At 47.9% G+C, this 18,701-nt stretch overlaps 1 long non-coding RNA gene across 1 annotated transcript; it reads right to left on the bottom strand.

The window, feature by feature from the left end:
• Window positions 1–3,793: 3,793 nt before the first annotated feature.
• LOC135967966 (uncharacterized) lies at window positions 3,794–7,577 on the bottom strand. The gene is made up of 2 exons (XR_010582342.2): window positions 7,190–7,577; window positions 3,794–6,842 (listed from the first exon to the last, which is right to left on the bottom strand). It is a non-coding gene; the product is annotated as an uncharacterized lncRNA (long non-coding RNA).
• Between the last annotated feature and the right edge of the window lie 11,124 nt (window positions 7,578–18,701).

Genomic DNA, 18,701 nt, shown 5'->3' with positions numbered 1-18,701 from the left:
AGGCAGCAACATCCCCAGCGCACCTGTGACTGACGACACATCTCACCCAGCTGCCGTAGGGATGTCAGAGACACAGGATACGGTGCTGGAAAGGGAAGAAACATCAGTGCAAACGTAGATTTCAGGATTTGGAGCATGGAGGCAAGTGGCCTCTCCTGGCATCCCCGCTTGGGGCCATGGCGAGGAGGCTCTGCAGTCTTCCAGGAGGACTGGACCACGGAAAGGAAATATCCAAGACATAGATTCTCTGGGAACACGGGCGATTCCAAAAGCACCGAGGAGTGTGCCCCAGAGAAGCAGTCCACTGGGTCCATAGTAAAATCTCATGGCATAGCCAATGTGGAGACCAGAGACTAAAAGTCTGTAACATCCTTGGAGTTCACGGACCTCGAAGCCAAACACGCCAGCCCCACGAGCCTCTGCCATGCACCACGGAGAGCTCGGGGCGGGCTGCTAAGGGTAAGGGAGGCTTCTGCCCTGTCCAGATGTACGAACAGCTGGGTTTACAGATAATGGAGGTGTCTATGTATGTTGTCATGAAAATATAAGACAAGTGGCACCAAATATGATTTAGCGGTCCCAGAAATTCAGTGCTGTGTGCTTTCTGCATGACATTAATTTTAATTATTTGTACAGAGGAGAAAATTTAAAACTTAAATGTCTTACCATTGCTAGAAAAATAAAAGATTTTTCCCTTTCAGTTAGAAATCTTGATCTCTGTGTTTTTCTATGGATCGATTCTCCAAGTTTGTGCAAATACAGTCGGTTTTTCTTTCTAAGTGCCCTTGGTTATGAACTAAGGATGTAACCAACTCCTGTTTATGGGTAAAGGGATGAGGCAAGAGAGATCCAGCAACAGGGTGTGTTTTGTTTTTGTTTTGTTTTGTTTTTTCAATTTTTGGCAACATTTTTCTTCGTGATGTCAGAAGTAGTGAACTCCCTGGCTAGGGTTTCACACATGGGCTGTTCTGATCCACCAAACACCAAAGGGCTGGGGAAGAAGTGATTTGCACATGGATAACCTGTGTCATCTACAACATGGAACAGAGGGTCATCAAAGTGGTCTGAGTCACTTTAATATGTGGCTGGAGAGATGCGAGAACAACAGAAAGAGCCTTCAGGAGGCATACCCCCGCAAGGTCAGTGAAGCTCAGTGCAGCTGCGGGGTGTGTGCGGGGTGCGGGGTCATAGGACGACCAGGTGACCGGGCTGATGGGGAGGAGAAATGCTCTGTTGGGGTGTTGTCTCTGTCACCTCTTCAAGAAGCAGCACAGTCTCAGGCACATGCTCCCTCCTGCTCCCCGCCCCGCACCCCCCCGCCCCACCCCACCACCGACCCACTGCAGCTCTTCCAAGATTCTTCCCTCCATTCTGGGACCTCCCCTTCCTCCTGAGCCCCTGTGGCCTCTTATCTTACTCCTTCTCCCCAGTTCTTTGTACCTCCCTCCTCTCCCTCACTCACCTCCCCTCCTGTGCTAAGCCCCTACTGGTTCCCCCTTCCCCACTTCACCTCCACTCACACTCCATCTTCACCCTCCATTCCAGTCCTTCGCTTCCTCTCTCCTCACTCTGACTCCCCCGGTAAACTCACTTCCCATCCCCCCTCTGTCCATGTCCCTACCTCAGTTTACCTCCCTTCCCCTCTCCTCACCTCCCTTGGATGCACCTGACCTCTCCTGCCTTCCTCCCCTTCATTCATGTCCTTTCCTTCTCTCTCCAGTTCCATCTCCTCCAACATGCTCCCTTCCCCCTTTCCTTCAGCCTCTGTTGACCTCTCCACCCTCCGGTAGTCCCCCTGCCCTCTCCTACCAAGGCCATCCCTCCCAGCCGTCCCCGCCCCTCCTCATCTCACCTCAGTTGGCTCCATGTGCCTCAGCTCCCTTCCCCTCCCTCTTCCCTGCCCTGAGAGCCATCCGGGTTTTCTTTCCAGTCTCCCTCTGCTCCTGTGCTTTCTTCCCCTTCCCTCACTTCTCCCGCTCTGTCTTCTCCTCAGTTCCCCCACCCTGCATCTCTGCACCTGCCCAGTTTCCCCCATCTCCCCTCCATGCTCCCTTCCTCCCGTTTCCCTCCCCAGCTCCTGAGTTGGACCACCTTAGATCAGCGCCCTGCCCTGTGCCTACCCCTGCCTGCTGCCCACCCTCCCTGCACACAGCTCACTCCTCCCTCTGGCCCTCCTGCTGAGCAGGCGGCTCCCCCACTGCCCTGGGCCTGCCCACCTTCCCCAGCCCCGCAGTCAAGGCTCTCCAACTCCACACCAGGGGGTTGAGGGCAGAGATGCACCCTCTCCAGGGCTCCGCTTCCTTCAGCGGGTCCCAGCTCCGCCATCCCGGATAAGCTCCATGGCCCATCCCTGCCCTGGGGGCGACACCACAGGGACCTTCTGCCCACCTTGTCAGGCTTTTCAGAGGCCTCGGAGCTGTGGTCAGGCAGGCGAGTGGGGAGCAAGCCAGGGATTATAGATGCAGAGCCTGGGGCAGTCCCGGCAGGGGGCGCTGTGTTCTCTTTTGACCACTTCTGTGACCTTGCCACTTGAACCCTCCAGGGCCTGTGTCCTCACCTCCAACGCGAAGATCAGGCTGGGCCATTATTGCAGATGTGCTGAGTGTTGACGAAGGGGCGTGTCACGTGTTATTACAGGTAGCTGGTGTTCCGTGAGCATTTGGAAACGACGCTCTGTAAAACACTGTGAACTAACCGCAGAGCTGGGCACACCATACTTCATGATCTCATTTTATACTGACGTGTTCATCATCGTGCTGTCAAGTATAGTATTCTCCGGCCACATCATTTGTTAGTAGTTTGACCTGCATCGGGGGCAGTGTCACCCTCCCTGCTGCTGTGCTGATTTCAGCGGGAGCCGCCGGGCCAGAGCAACCCGCGCGCCCCCTGCTGACTAACCCGGGAACAGCCCGCGTCCTGCCCTGAGCCTCCGGATGTGGGCGGGACCCGGCCAGGGGCGGGGCCAGGCGCCTGCGGGGAGGGGCGGGGCCAGGCGCCTGCGGGGAGGGGCGGGGCCAGGCGCCTGCGGGGAGGGGCGGGGCCAGGCGCCTGCGGGGAGGGGCGGGGCCAGGCGCCTGCGGGGAGGGGCGGGGCCAGGCGCCTGCGGGAGGGGATCCAGCCCAGGATCTAGCAGTCACTCGGGGCAGGACAGGGCCAGAGTTCACACCCCTGGCTTAACCTACACGTAAATTTTTTTAACGTGCAGGTGTGTTACATAGGTATACATGTGCCATGTTGGCTTGCTGCACCCATCAACTCGTCATTTACATTAGGTATTTCTCCTAATGCTAACCCTCCCCCAGCCCCCCACCCCCTCCCCCAGAGGCCCTGGGTGTGTGACTTTCCCCACCCTGCCTCCAAGTGTTCTCATTGTTCAATTCCCACTTATGAGTGAGATCATGCGGTGTTTGGTTTTCTGTCCTTGTGATAATTTGCTGAGAACGATGGTTTCTAGCTTCAATGTCCCTGCAAAGGACATGAATTCATCCTTTTTTATGGCTGCATAGTATTCCATGGTGTATATGTGCCACATTTTCTTAATCCAGTCTATTATTGATGGATATTCGGGTTGGTTCCAAGTCTTTGCTATTGTGAATAGTGCCGCAATAAACATACGGACCTACATGTAAATTAACCAGTGTGTGTCAGGCATAAATACTGGCCAAGAAGAAAAGACAAAGTAGGCGGGGGCGGCTCCAGGACAGCGATGACCTGGGTTGCTTCATTCTGCGCCTGGGGAAGAACAAAGCCACTTGGAGATTAACGCCATGACAAGAACAAGGGATGACACGTGTGCAGTTGTGGGTTTCATGTTTACTTCCCACGCCTCTAGAGGACTCGGCCACCTGTTCACACATAAACCAGTGCCCAGGGCCCCGCTGCCCTGTGGGGGCTGCATCTCCCCCATCACCCCACCGCCTGCTTAGCTCCTGGCCTGCCCCAATCATCCTTTAGTTGATGAGTTGGTGACGCTGCCCTCTTTTTCCTCCCTACACCCTCTCTCCTCTCCCCCAGGTCCTGCTCGGCCTCAGTCTTCGGTCTCTCTGCCCCACCGGCCCCAGCAGCCCCCGGTCTCTTGGGTCCCCACCTGCATGCTCCCGAGCTCCCCTCCAAATTGAGTCTGTCCTTCACAAGGCTGGCCCCCTGCAGCCCATCCCTCACCTGGGGCACCAGGGCCGTCCACTTCCTCCACTCTCCTCACACCCTCAAAGTGACTCAGGGCTCCCCTGAGCAGCTGGGCTGGAGTCCTCCCACCAGCTCCCCCAGTTATACCTACTCCCCTCCCCTCAGACCCAGCCCCCGCCCCAGGTCTTCAGCCCCTTTCATGGACGTGGCCTCCTAGGCCTCTCAACACTCACCTCCCAGCAATCCCTCAGCCCTGCCCTCCCCAGGCACCAACTTGGGACCCCACAGAGGCAGACACACCTATTCCCACTTGGGCTCATGTCACCACAGCTCACTGGGGATGCTGAGCCTGTGAGCCCAATCTTGCTCCATCCCTCCAGTTCCTTTCTCCAATCCAAGTCCTCTCAGACCTGCAGTGTCACCCCAGGAGCCATCTGGACACCCAAGGCACTGCCTAACGGAGATGGCCATGCTCTTCCCTGCAGGGATGGACAAGGGACACCTGCAGTGTGCAGGTCACAGTCTGAACCTTTGGAATGGTGTGGCAGGCTGTGCCCTGCCAGGCACCCCACCAGGGCCCCTGAATGGTTGCTCCCCATCAGTCACAAGGAAGACCCTTGATGATCATCCCTGCTGCCTCTGAGATGGGCCCGGAAAGGCATGAGCTTCTCAAGCACCTGGGTCGCCATCTGAGAAATGGCAGTCGTGATCAAGTCAATCTCTTGTGCCCCAGAGACACTGTAACTCCCCAGTAGAATCCCAGAGGGGTTGAGTTCACCCTGGGCAACATAGCAAGTTTCCATCTCTACAAAAGATAAAAATGTAACCGGGAGTAGTGGCGCACACCTGTAGTCCCAGCTACTTAGAAGGCTGAGGTGGGTGGATCACTTGAGGCCAGGAGTTTGAGGCTGCAGTGAGCTGTCATTTTGCTACTGCACTCCGGCCTGGGTGACAGAAGGGAAGGAGAGGGGGAGAGGAAGGGAGGGAAACGGGAGGGGAAGGGAGGGAGAGGGGAGGGGGAGGGAGGGAGAGGAGAGGGAAGGGAGGGAGAGAAAGAGAGGAAGGGAGGGGAGGGGAGGGAGAAGAGGAGGAAGAAGAAAGAAGGAAGAAGAATTCCAGAGAGGAAGGAGCCACCGAGGGTATCCCCACACTCTGTGCAAGCATTTATCTGCCTGAAACATGCATGTGTGAAACTCACTGTAGGCAGCACAACCAAGACGGAAAGTTAGACCTGAGAGCAGCCTCTGTGGTCTTTGAGAGGGACCCAGGTGATGACCAGAGGCAGGGAAGCTCCGTGGGAGGGAGAAACACAAGTAGATGGCCTTCTCTGTGACTTCCAGCCTGGGGCAAAGGGTGCTCAGTCTCAAGATGCCCGGTAGGGGAAGGGCTCATGTGGGAAAAGGGAAATCGAAAATCCTGCCGCCTGCACAGCACGGGGAAATCACCCGAGACTCCAAAGTGTCATTACCATGATGTCTGTAGCATAACATCCACATCGCTGTAACATCCACGGGGGCCTCCGTAACACCACCAGGCTCTGGAATCGGAGAGCAGAAGCTTCGCAGCTGGAGCTGAAGTGGGTCTGAGTACAGGCTAATCTCTATCGCGTGGCTTACTATTATCCCTCCTTTAGGGACATGGTCATTTTAAAATATTTTAATTTGAAATAATTAAAGAACTTATAGAAAACTGCAGCGGCAGCATCATGGGTGCCTGCTCCCTTCGCCCAGCTCCCCCAAGGCTTCTAGTTTTGTCACGTGTCCCCATCACCATGATGGACTCGGCCTCGCTGACCAGCCCCAGTGGACGGCACCAAGGGCAGACAGGATCACACACTCTTTGCTCAAAGCACTCCGTGACCCTTCCTGCCCCACACACCCTCTCCATGCTCCCACATTCTCTGCCCAAGGGTCGCCTGGCCCCCAGGCCCAGCCCACCCCCTGCATGTGTCTCCTTCCACTCAGGCTGTGGATCTCATGTATTGCAAATGTGGTTTTAAACTTTGAGAACAGCAATTCCAGTTTGCAGAAAGTGAGGATCTATGCCTTTGCAGTCATGCACACGTTCATATTTTAAATACAGGCCAATGAGCTGCTGCCTAGTGTGCCTACCAGAGACACACCTGTTGTTAAACTACAACTGGATTTACTGTTCCATTCTGCAAGAATGTGCCATGGCGCTGCGGAGGGTATCGTGAGAGGCTAGAAAGAGCCTTGCCACAGGCTGTGTTTGTGTGCCAGCTGGCCAGGGGTGGACTAAGGGGAGAGGGGGCTGGCTCTGAGTTGAGCACTGTCAGGAAGCAGGAGGAGGTACGTATACACTGGAATCTTCATAAACCTCATCCCCCAGGAGGCCTGCCAAGAGCAGGACAGGTTGTCACCAAGGCCAAAGCAGCAGTCACCATGTGGGCTAGGAGACGACACGGCTGGCACTCCTGGCCTGAGAGACGCTGCCATCTGTCTGCATTCAGACAAGATTCTGGAGTGGCTTGTCTTTGTCTTGATGGGACCATCTGGGGTCTTGCCTGCTGCTGATGTCCTGAGGAATGGTTTGTGTTCTCCAGGAGAGCCCCGCAACCTCACTGAGGGTGCCAGCCCAGCTCCTGGGACACAACCACCCTCCTCCTTCTCAAGCTTTAATGAGAAACGGGCAGGAGGTGGCCGGAGAACCATAGCCCGTCTTCCGGGGTGCTGGCGGCGTCTGCTTACAGTTCTGGTCTAGGGCAAAAAGAGAAGGGAAGGGAAAATCTCTCAGAAAATAACGGAACCATAGTGGAGCTGCCGGCGACATGAGCAAACTGGGCTGGTGGCATCCAGGGCGTTAGCAAAGAAAAAAGCACCCGTGTCCAGGCAGCCAGGAAGCCCAGCCACTCCCTTAGGGCCGCCCCTCTCAGTCCCTCCCGACACCGCCCCCGCCCCGCCCCAAGAGCACACCCCGCGCCCCTCCCTCGATCCTCTCCCCGCTCGGCTCCCCCCTCCCGCGGCTGCATCCCTGGTCAGTCCCTGAGACCGTCCAGAGGTCAGCCCCCGGGATCAGGCTTGCAGTGTTGGGCCGCCCTCCTCACCAGGTGCCGCCCTGGAGAGGGCGAGGGCGCAGAAAGGGCTGAGCGTCCCGGGTCCCTGCGTGGCCGGACGATACGTGAGCACATTCCAGGAATAAGGACACGAGAAGAATAGGCATGTCTACCGTCCAAGGCACTTTGCCTGAAATCCCGTGGCACTGGAAAAGCAGTTGAAACAAAAACAAAGTAACGCTGGCTTTTACGCTGCAGATAAACGGAAAAGCGGTGTAGGACGGGAGTAGGAGGGCTCCGTGCAAGCCAGGCGCAGCCGACCCGGGATTTGCCTGCGCGTCCGACCGCACAGGACGGTCGCCAAGTCCCAGGGAAGCCCCCTGGGCTCGCGCTGCAAACTCAGGCAGTCTCTGCTCCTGCCTTACGGCTCTGAGGGCACGTGCTCCTCCGGGGAGGCTCAGCTTCCTCCTATTTCCCACTTCCTCATCCGGCCCTTAATACGCTAAAGACTAAGGGAAAGATGTTCATTACCAAAGTGGGTGCTCCCCCTAGCGTAGCACAGAACGCAGCTCTGTCCTCACTATTGAATTGGAATGATAGTATTTTTAGTATCAAAAATTAATACCAGAAATCTATTACAGTTCATTTTCTAGAGAATAAGGTTAGCAAAAATAATATAGATTTGTTTCTTAATTTCCTTATGACACACATCACTGGTTCATGTGATAACGTATGGATTCTCACCTGGAAGACACACGAGGAATAAAATCACCCATATTTTAAACTACAGAATGATGAATATTCAGAGGAAACTTGCGGAACAATTAAAATTGCAAAATCAGAGCCGGGTGCGGTGGCTCTCGCCTGTATTCCCAGCAGCACTTTAGGAGGCCAAGGTGGGAGTATCGTTTGAGCCCAGGAGTTCAAGATCAGCCTGGGCAATATAGTGAGACATCATCTCTAAAAAAATAAAAATAAAAATAAAAAATAAAAAATTACATAAAATGAAATGCATACATTGAAATGCACACAATTATTATGAAAATTAAAGTTAATATTAAAAACATGACATGAGCCACAAGATTTACATTAAAATAGTCTAGTTGACAATAACTTGAATATTTAAATAAAGTCCTCTTTATCTCTAAATAATGTATTTACAGTCTGCCATTATATAAGTCATTTAAAATTCAAATGAGGACACTAATCAGTATTGACGATTTCTTCAGGAATATCAAGTGAATAATAATGATTTTACTTTTTTGTTGCATTTTGTTTTTGACATAAGATCTTGTTCTGTTGCCCAGGCTGGAGTACAGCGGCAGGATCATGGCTCACTACAGCTTCTGCTTCCTGGGCTTAAGCAGTCCTCCTACTTCAGCCTCCTGTGTGAGTGGGTCCACAGATGCGCACCACTAGGCCAGGGTAATTTTTTATTATTTATTTATTTATTTATTTTTTGGTAGAGACAGAGTCTCATTATGTCACCCAAGCTAGTCTTGAACTTCCGGGCTCAAGTGATCGTCTCGCCTCAGCCTCCCAAAGTGCTAGGATTACAGGCATGAGTCACCATGCCCAGCATAAAGATTTTATTATGTGGAAATAAAAGGACATTAAAATATAACTTGAAATAACCCATTTCCTTGCAAATGTTTTATTTTTCCACCAGTTAATCAAACAATGCCAACACTAGACACTGTCACATTCTTTGTTGAACAAACAATACCTCAAATAACTTCATACACATACTACTGGGAAACTTAGCATTTTATTAAAATGTTGTTTAAATTTCATATTTTATCAAAGTCTAACATATTAGTAATAATATATTCTTTTTATTCAACTTTAAAGTTCTATTCAACAATAGCAATTTATAATTTTATATTAATCAAATGTCATTGATACAGTTTAATAATTATTTTATAACTTAGCATTAATTAAACCACCACAGAAGGTATAATGTTCATGATATTTTAATTTATAGGTTTAACTTACACATACATAATTCAACATTAATGGCTTCCTTAATTACTCTACCATTCATATTGTAATTCTATATTATCAATTAGAGTTGCCCTTCTATGTTAATATTAGACGCTTTAGCATCTGTCAGTTCTATCAAGCTCTTCTCACTGTTTCTTCTTTGAATTCCAGACATGACTGCAGTCCTCTCTTCTAAAATCTGAGGGCTCTCGCTGGCTGGGTGCTGCTGGAAGAACTATAACTTGGTTGTTACCTCAACCGTATTTTATTTCAAATGTTTTAATTAAAAGAAGTTTTTAAAAATGTGGAAATCCCTGAGAATATGCACTTCTTTAAATACAGTGGGAATAGGTATGGATGAAGTCTGTTTCTCCTCTTTTGATCCAGGGGCACTTCTCAGAACTCTTCCAAGTGCCAGATCCTGGGCCACTGGCGGGCTTGGCTCCGGCAGCAGTTCAGTTACCCCATCACGACTGGGGCACCAGGGGAGCCCCACAGGTGGGCGAAAATTACCGTAGACTAAAACCTAGGCAGTTTAACACAAGCAACCAGCACCAACATCATGGTACTTGATCTTCCGACTTCCTGCACTACCAACTCTATGTCTCATCACATTCTCCTCTGGCCTCTCGGCTCCCAGCATTCACGAGCACGCATGCTTCAGCCTCTGTTTCTGCTGAAGCCCTTTCTTCATACACCCTAGAACATAGAACACAGGACACAGACAGAGACTTTAGTAGGAATATTGACATTTAAAAACTTCTCAGAGATGCAAAAAATCAACTACATGAAATATGGCAGTATGTTAAGGCTTTGTGAATAAAAACACAATAAAGAGGGGGTGTGTAAAGCTATTTTCCAAACATCCTTCCAAACCAAGGCTTTTGAGGGAACAAGTCCTCCCAGCAGGTGGCAGGATAGGCCCAGCAGTGTCTTCAGCCCATTGCTGTCATGAGTTAGGAAAGGCTGAATTCTATTTTACATGCAAAAGAAAACATTTATTTAATTAAAGATTCAGGCTACAATACAGTTCTTCATAAAACACTAAAATATTGTGATTATCGATATTTTTCTGTTGCTTTGTCTCACGAAAGCGCGATTTGCCTTTGTGAAACCTGAAGTTTCCTATTCTATCAGTGAGAAGGTGTATCAAGTGGATAGTCCATCCAGTGTATCCAACATCAGCTACAAAATGTCTCCCTCTTCCCCAATTTTGCCTTTTTTCCCCTTTGTCATTCTTGAGTCTCTGTTAGTGCACTGAGGAAGTGAAGACGTGTACTTAAAGAAATGCCAACATCTGCTGAAGATCAGATTCCATATTTTGTATTTCAGTTGATGTAATGATTACTTTAGTTACAATGACTTTAGTTGATGTAATGATTCTAATGAACAGGAAAGATTTTGTTTCCTATTTTAAAAGATACCATTAAATCACGCTGAATATTTTTCAATTTATTATGGATGTGTATTCAAGGGGTTGCCATTTCACCTGCTTCATCTTCCCTCTAAACCAATCCTAAGACATACCTAAGCTGAATTCATATTACATGAAAGTTCATCACATGATGTCCTACTAGGTCAAAAAGTATAAAAACTGACGTTATGGAGAAAGACTTCATTGCAACCAGGACAGAAAGACACTAAGGCAAACAGTGCTCAGAGTGGCGTGCTGACAAGATCTCTGGTGGGAGGCCATTGCCTGGACACCTGCTGGGCTTTGTCCTGGACACCATTCGTTCACTTCAGCATGTTTGGTACCCAGGGTTCCTTCAGGTACATCAGTATTCAGTGGCGTGCCCAGAAGTCACATGACTCTCATGTTGGGGGTGCAAAGTCAGACTCAACTTACTTTGGGAAGTTTTTTTGGGTGCAGGCTGTGTCAGGAAGCTTCCTGGCAGGGAAAAATCAACAGCATCAGCTAGGATGGAAGTACGTCAACTGATGATGACCCTGCACATGTGGCTTCATTAGCGATGCATCTGCCAGTCTCCAAAACAGTGCAGATTCAATGCAATCCAGGAGGAAATTCACTCACGTGACCAGTCAAAATGCAACTAACAATTCACGGTGCTTTTCAGTTGTGGAGACCTTTCTCAGTCTTCTGTTTCCCAAAGGAAAGCTGTGTCTTCAGAAACAAATAAACTGATCAAGAGATACTTTCAAATGTTTCATGTAAAATTGTTTCTTATCTTCTAGCTACAGGATACTTTGTGACCCAGAGAATGCGCCACTCTCTTGCCTGTGCGTGGGGCTCATCCGCTCCCAAGCCATCCAGGGTCTCTGGGTGCTATAATTCAGAGGGTCTCTGAGAGAGCATGAGGGAGACTGTTGACATGAATGGTTTTCTCTGTTGGCTACACCTGTCTTACAGGGAGTTCTATGCGTCATTCAATACCTTTATATATTACACTTCAGGACATTCCAGGTCTCATGCAAATCTCGCAGAGGAAATTTTCCAAGGATTTTAGGCCCTCCTCTCCCATTTGGGAGGTTTTGTTGATTTCTAACTTCAGAATGAGGTGTTGGAACATGCCACGTTCTGGTTTCCATGGCCATGACAGAGTTGGACGACAGGGGTGACCACAGAGTCACAGTCCTGAAAGCACTGCACAATAAGAATGCAGAGCATCTACTCAGGGTAGAGGATGGTTACAGAAACACGCTCAGCTTGTCACGGCAGGTACAGTGGGCATGGGAAGGGGGCACGGGAAGTTTGGCTGGTGTCTTCAGGGGCACCCCCAACCTCCACCATGATACCAAAGGAAGATGTAACTGACCACTGGGAGGAGGGCCCCGCATGGTCCTGCCCTGTCCTCTCCAATCTGGTTGGTGCTTTTGCTGCTGCAGAGCTCCTGTGAGGCAGGGTGCCATGCAGCAGCAGCACTGAGGACGGCGTCCCCAGTAACAGCCTCTCAGATGTGTGTGAGGCACATGTGCAAGGTCAATGGCAGGCCCGGTGCTATTACATGAGCAGCTACTTTTTACAATTATTTTAAAACAATATATGGCAACATTGGGAAGCTGCTTTCCTTTAAAATGGTTCAATGTTTTTAGTTTGGACAAGACATGACTAAATTAATTTTCACATGATTGTGCTCAGGCACAAGCTCATGCATGAGGCGTGACCAAAACTAGTTCTGGAAAGATAAGACCAGTCTACAAGCCAAGGGCACACACATGATGGGGGGCACCTTTCGACGGTGGGGACACAGGAGGAGCATGCTGAGAAACCCTGTGAACCGACCTTCCCACCGCCAAGGTTGCAGCCTCCACCACTGCAGCTCTGACTCACAGTTTACATTACTGAAGTCAAATAAAATATAGAGATGAATCTCTAAACTTAACACTGATTATTTAGGAAGCAAGAATGGCAATGTGGGGCATACTCACAGATCGGGTGGTCTTCAGTATGTTCCAAGAACAAATATAAAGTTGAGAGTTTTTATTTTAAAATTCATGTGGAACTAAAAAGAACCTGAATAGCCCACGGGCAATTCCAAGCAGAAAGAACAAAGCTGGAGGCATCACACTACCTCACTTCAAACTGTATTACAGGGCTACAGTAATCAAAACAGCATGGTACCGGAACAAAAAGAGGCACATAGGCCAATGGAACAGAATACAGAACCCAGAAATAAGGCCGCAGACCTACAAGTATCTGATCTTTGACAAAGCTGACAAAAACAAGCATTGGGAAAGGATTCTCTATTCAATAAATGGTGCTGAGATAACTGGCTAGCCATATGCAGAAGATTGAAACTGGACCCCTTCCTCTCACCATATACAAAAATTAATTCAAGAAGAATTAAAGCAGAGGTCCCCAACCCCTGGGCAATGGACTGGTACCAGTCTGTGGCTGGCTAGGAACCAGGCTGCACAGCAGGAGGTGAGTGGCTAGTAAGCAAACATTACCACCTGAGCTCCACCTCCTGTCACATCAGCAGTAGCGTTAGATTCTCATAAGAGGGTGAACCCTGTTGTGAACTGCACATGTGAGGGATCTAGGTTGTGCACTCCTTTTGAGAATCTAACTAATACCTGATGATCTGAAGTGGAGCAGTTTCATCCCGAAACCCACCCCCCCGCCGCCTACTGCTCTCTGTGGGAACATTGTCTTCCACAGAATCAGGCCCTGGTGCCAAAAAGGTTGTAGACTGCTGGGTTACAGACTTAAATGTAAAACCCAATATTGTAAAAACCCTGGAAGACAACCTAGGCAATACCATCCTGGACATAGAAACAGACAAAGATTTCATGACAAAGACAACAAAAGCAATTGCAACAAAAGCAAAAATTGACAGATGGAATCTAATTAAACTTAAGAGCTTCTGCAGAGCAAAAGAAACTGTCAACAAAGTAAACAGAAAACCTACAGAATGGGAGAAAATATTTGCAAACTATGCATCTGACAAAGGCCTAATATTCAGCATCTCTAAGGAACTCAAAGAAATGTACAAGAGAAATACAGCCCCATTAAAAAGTGGGCAAACGACATGAAGAGACTTTTCAAAAGAAGACAAACGTGGCCAACAAGCATATGAAAAAAACTTCAATACCACTGATCATTAGAGAAATGCAAATCAAAACCACAATGCGACACCTTCTCACACCAGCCAGAATGTCAGAATGCCAATGATTAAAAGTCACAAAATACAGAGGCTGGAGAAAAGGGAACACTTGTACACTGTTGGTGGGAGTGTAAATTAGTTCAGCCATTGTGGAAAGCAGCGTGGCAATTCCTCAAAGAGCTAAAAACAGAACTACCATTTGACTCGGCAATCCCATTTGGGATTTATATACCCAGAGGAATATAAATCATTGTACTGTAAAAAGACATGCACACAAATATTCATTGCAACACTGTTCACAATAGCAAAGACATGGAATCAACTTAAATGATCATCAATGACAGATTAGATAAAGAACATGTGGCACATAAACACCATAGAATACTATGCAGCCATAAAAAATGAGGCCATGTCTTTTTCAGGAACATGGATGGAGTGGGAGGCCATTATCCTTAGCAAACTAAGGCGGAAACAGAAAACCAGATACCACATGTTCTCACTTACAAGTTAGAGCTGAATGATGACAACACATGGACACAGAGGGGAACAACACACACTTGAGGGTGGAGGGTGGGAGGAGAGAGAGGAGCAGAAAAGATAACTAATGGGTACTGGGTTTAATACCTGGGTGATGAAAAAAATCCGTACAACAAACACACAAGACACGAGTTCACCTATGTAAATTGATAACAAGCCTGCACATGCCCCTTCAAACCTAAAATAAAAGTTTTCTTTTAAAAGAAAGGTGAGAGTTTTATTAGAGAAATGTTAGGTATGGCTTGGAAAGAAAGCACATTGGCTCTGGAGAAGCTTCTGGGAGCTGGCGAGCTCTGACTGGTGAGTGACAGCCGGAGGAAAAGTCTTCAAGTCAGGGCAGTGCGTTTGAGGAAACTGGTCCTCGGGTTACAGCGGGCCTTTTCAGCAGCTAGGCTTGTGGAAAATTCAATTCTCAGAGCAGATTCTCTTGGTATGACTAGTGCTCTCGTCCTGCAAGCCTGTCCCCATGCCATGAGCACCCAGTAGACGGTCCCTCAGCGCCCAGGACCATGGGGCTTCTGCGTTGTGGGCAGCAAGGACTTCAAGCATCCTCTCCATTTCCGGGTCACCCCCGGAAGCAAGGCTGCCATAGCTAATTTGTGTATCGGAGTTGTAATCACAGCCGTGGACTGGGGAAACACCAGCCATAGGGCACACTGGGAAGCTCAGAACAAAATCAAACACCGTGCAGATGACATGACTCTCATGGGAGCCAGATCTGAACATAAAATCTGGTCTCTGGTGACAGAGGAAGAGGAACATCATCCGCACAAGATGAACTTAACCTCTGCACCCCAGGAAGTCCTGCACATAGGAAGGGCCCAGGTCCGAAGCGCCATGCCCTTCACTACCTCACTGGCCTCCAGCACTGCCACCAGGTTATCACGAGTCAGTGCGACCACCCAGCTGGCCTCTGCTCCACCGAAAAATCTCCAGCTTTATCCACACCTTGCAGTCAAAGATGGTGCCAGGGGTGGGGTAGCTGCAGCCCCTCAGAGCAGGCTCAGCCTCCAAGCAGTCTCTCATTGATAAAGAACCTGAAGTTTACAAGACACTTCCAGAGAAACAGGAGTTATGCAGATATTGTGCTTTTTGAAGGTTTGTGGTAATCGTGAGTCAAGCAAATCTGCCGTCGTTTCTCCAACAGCATGTGTTCACTTCCTGCCTCTGCGTCACACTCTGGTAATTTTCACAATATTTAAAACTTTTTCATTATTGTTATTTATGTTATGGTGATCTGTGATCAGTGATCTTTCATGTTGCTATTGTAATTGTTTTGAGGCACAAACCACGTCCATATACGATGGCAAATTTAATCAATAAATGTTGTGTGTGTTGACTGGTCCATCAATCGCCGTTCCCCATCTCTCTCCCTCTCCTCGGGCCTCCCTATTCCCTGAGATGCAGCAATATTGAAATTAGGCCAGTGAATAACCCTACAATGGCCTCTAAGTGATCAGGTGAAAGGAAGAGTCACACATCTCTCACTTTAAATCAAAAGCTAGGAATGATTAAGCTTAGTGAGGAAGGCATGTTGGAAGCAAAGATAGGCCAAAAGTTTGACCTCTTGTGCTAAACATTTAGCCAAGTTGTGAAAGCAAAGAAAAAGTATTTTAAAGAAATGAAAAGTGCGACTCAGTGAACACAAGAAAGGTAAGAAAGCAAAACAACCTTATTACTGAGCCGGAGAAAGTTTTAGGGATGCGGAACAACTGTAGGTCAAAGCCTCATCCACAGCAAGACCCGAACTCTCTTCAATTTCATGAACCCTGAGAGATGAGGAAGCTGCAGAAGAGAAGCTAAAGTCTAACAGAGGTTGGTTCATGAGACTGAAAGAAAAAAGCTGTCTCCACAACATAGAAGTGCCAGGTAAAGCAGCGAGTGCTGATGTAGAAGCTGCAGCAAGTTCTCCAGAAGATCTAGATAAGATCATCGATAAAGGTGGCTACACTTAACAACTGATTTTCAGTTTAGATGAAACAGCCTTCTATTGAAATAAGATGCCATCTAGGACTCTCATAGCTACAAAGGGCAAGTCAATACCCGGCTTCCGAGCTTCAAACGACAGGCTGACTCTCTTGTTAGAGGCTGATGCAGCCGGTGACTTTATGTTGAAGCCACTGGTCATTTACCATTCTGAAAATCCTAGGGCCCTTAAGAATTCAGCTAAATTAACTCTGTCTGTGCTCTGTGAATGCAACAGGGCCTGGATGACAGCACATCTGTTTACAGCATGGTTTACTGAACATTTTAAGCCCAAGATTGAGACCTGTTGCTCAGAGAAAAAAAAAGATTCTTTTCAAAATATGACTGCTTATTGACAATTTACCTCATCACTCAGAAGCTCTGATGGAGATATACAAGGAGATTAATGTTGTTTTCATGGCTGCTGACACACATCCATTCTGCAGCCCATGAATCAAGGGGTTGTTTTAGACTTTCAAGCCTTGTCACTTAAGAGATATATTTCATAAGGCTATAGCTGCTATAGATAGTGATTCCTCTAATGGATCCGGGCAAAGTAAATTGAAAGCCTACTGGAAAGGAGTTACTGTTCTAGATACTGTTAAGAACATTCATGATTCATGGAAAGAGGTCAAAATGTCAACATTAACAGGAGTTTGGAAGAAGTGGATTCCAACCCTTATGGATGACTTTGAAGGGTTCAAGACTTCAGTGGAGGTTACTTCTGATGTAGTGGGAATTGCAAGAGAACTTAGAATTAAAAGTGGAGCCTGAAGATAAGACTGAATTGCTGCAATCTCATGATTAACCAATGAAGAGTTGCTTCTGATGGATGAGCAAAGGCAGTGGTTTCTTGTGATAGAATCTACTTCTGCTGAACATTGTTGAAATGACAACTAAGGATTTGGAATATTACATAAACTTAGTTGATAAAGCAGCAGCAGGATTTAAGAGGATTGACTCAAATTTTGAAAGAACTTTTTTCTGCGGATCAAATGCTATTAAACAGCATCGCATTCTACAGAGAAATCTTTGGTGAAAGGAAGGGTTGATCAATGTGGCAAATTTCATCATTGTCTTATTTTAAGAAATTGCCACAGGCCGGGCACAGTGGCTACACCTGTAATCCCAGCACTTCAGGTAATGGGAGGATCATTTGAGGCCAGGAGTTCAAGACCAGCTTGGGCAACATAGAAGGACCGCATTCCCACACACACAGAAAAATTTAAAAATTAGCCAGGCATGGTGGCACGTATCTGTGGTCCCAGCTAATTGGGAGCCTGAGGCAGGAGGATTGCTTGAGCCTGGGAGTTTGAGGCTGCAGTGAGCTGTCATCACACCACTGCACTCCAGCTTGGGTGACAGAGCCAGACCCTGTCTCTAAAAAAAGAAAAAAGAAAAAAAAGAAATAGCCACAGCCACCCCAACCTTCAGCAACCACCGCCCTGATTTGTAAGTAGCCAACACTGAGGCCAGGCTCTGCAGCCAAAAGATTACAACTTGCTAATGGCTCAGAAGGTCATTAGCATTTTTTAGCAGTAAAATATTTTTAATTAAGGTGTGTACACTGCTTTAGACATATGCTATTGCACACTTCATAGACTACCATATAATGTAAACATAATTTTTATATGCACTGGGAGACAAAAAAATTTGTGATTTGTGTGAATCTCTTAATTGTGGTGGCCTGGACCCAAACCTGCAATATTTCCAAGATATGCCTGTGGCTTTTTGTTCGTTTGTTTTACCTTTCTCATGGTGCTGAGTGTGCCTGCAGTTAAACAGCCCCTTGTCTTCATTCCCAGGATCCAGCTGAAGAGGTGTGTCATGCCATCTTCCCACCCCAACCCTCCCCTTCTAAGGAACCCCCACACCTGCTCCGTCTTCCTGCTACGGTCTCTGAGAAAAGCCCTTTCATCTTTCAAGAACTACAAAAGTAATTCTTTAAGGGAAGAAAATGTGAGGAAGCGATCCATATAGGAAGTTAGAAATATGTACATCAATCAATTCCTGTAAGAAAAATGTATAAAATACCCTTTAGTAATGAAAATCTCCTACATTTGCTACCGCAAAAGGGAGAATTGTATCTTTTTAAAATGTGGGTGAAAATAAAATAAAAGTATTCATTAGTGAGTATTTTATGCCAGTGAAATACATGCTTCTAAATAGAGATTACAACTGAGGAAGAAGACCAGGCAAAGTCAAAAACAACTAAGAAAAACAAAACCAAGAAATCAAATGTCTCAACGGTTAGGACAAATGGAGGAAGAGAGCTTGTCTTGGTCTGTTTCATGTAGCTATAAAAGAACACCGGAGAGTGTGTAATTTATAAAGAAAAGAGGTCTGTTTGGCTCACGGTGTGCAGGCTGCACTGAAAGCATGGTGCTGGCATCTGCTCCGCTTCTGGTGAGGCCTCAAGTGGCTTCTGCTTGTGGGGGAAGGGGAAGGGAAACTGACCTGTGCAGTGGTTACATGCTGAGACAGGAGGCAAGAGAGGGGGAAGTTCAGGC

The sequence above is a fragment of the Macaca fascicularis genome, chromosome 16, assembly GCF_037993035.2.
Source record: "Macaca fascicularis isolate 582-1 chromosome 16, T2T-MFA8v1.1".
Taxonomy (NCBI): domain Eukaryota; kingdom Metazoa; phylum Chordata; class Mammalia; order Primates; family Cercopithecidae; genus Macaca; species Macaca fascicularis.
The sequence above is the reverse complement of the archived record's forward strand: the minus strand, read 5'-3'. Positions and strand labels throughout refer to the sequence as shown.